Source organism: Frankliniella occidentalis, unplaced genomic scaffold (assembly GCF_000697945.3).
Source record: "Frankliniella occidentalis isolate FOCC.00 unplaced genomic scaffold, Focc_3.1 Scaffold202, whole genome shotgun sequence".
NCBI classification, from domain to species: Eukaryota; Metazoa; Arthropoda; class Insecta; order Thysanoptera; family Thripidae; genus Frankliniella; species Frankliniella occidentalis.
Genome location: NW_026267328.1, coordinates 92,494 through 93,709, shown reverse-complemented (window position 1 = coordinate 93,709; position 1,216 = coordinate 92,494).

The following is a 1,216-nucleotide window of genomic DNA, read 5'->3' as shown; positions in this document are numbered from 1 at the left end:
CCCCCTCTCTCTGTCTCTCTCTCTCTCACATACACACACACACACACACACACACACACACACACACACACACACACTCATAGGGTACTTTTCCCTTGCGGAAGCAGGCAGGGCGCTGTGTCATGGTTGTGAGGTGGAGTGGAGCGGAGCTGTGAGTGCGCACCGATACGCTTTTGTTTTTTGTAATGTATGTAATGACCAATACCATCCAAGCGCCGCTCGCTTTGTTCCAGCTTAAGAATCATATGTATTTATATCTCTCTATCTTGATGTCACTATGCCAAGTTTAAATAAACGGAAAATCACTCCCATCTACGAGTCGTCGTGAAAGGTTTCTAAATATTCGTTTTCGATATTTGGTTTTTAGCATATGGTACCTTAAAAGACTTAACAACTCAACATAAATGTACAGAAGTGATGTTAAGGTGTCGGCTAGCCTGTGAACTCTCGCTCGATAAGGGTCAGGAGAACCAAGCACTAGACCAGAAAACTGGATATTTATTTTTTTCCATTCAGTGCGTGAACTGCCATGTTATTGTGACTCATGATTCATTCATTCACACCTTGAGTGCTAACATAGCGGGGAACTAGGGGAAGAGGCAGGCAGCACCGTAGACAACCAATCTCGTCCGACTCGCATCCGCGTTTGCAGAATACGCTAAATATCTCGCGCCCCGGCGGCCCCGCGAGACACGCGCACCTTTTCCTTTACACCTGTTTGATTTGATTTAACACGTCGAGTCCCACGTGGCCACATTTTGTTGTGATCGACATCCACCTGAAACATCAAAAGGGAATAGGAAATAGGAAATAGGGAATATTAATTAAACTTCGATTCAAAACAAAAGTATCCAATCCTTTTTTTTTAAGGAAAGAGGTGCGTCGTTTGCAGTGAAAGTCAACTTTTTTTTTGTTTGTGATTTATGACCCAATCACTTTGAAGTCAATCGTCCAGCTTCTAGCAAATCGATTCCCGATCAGACCAGCTCACGCTCAGTGCGAACGGCGCTGGCAGGGAGCGCGGCACATGTTACTCGGTAGGAACACTCGTATGCACCGCGATTGTCGTGCCAGTGCTGTTTGAAACCCCTCGGCGTACTCCATTGTTTGACAAGGTGTTCTCTCTCGCTTTAGCTCTGCGTTATTCGCCATTATATTGCCTTATTGCGTGGGCAGCAGCCGTTTCGCATCCCCCCCCCCCGCCTCTCTCCCCTCC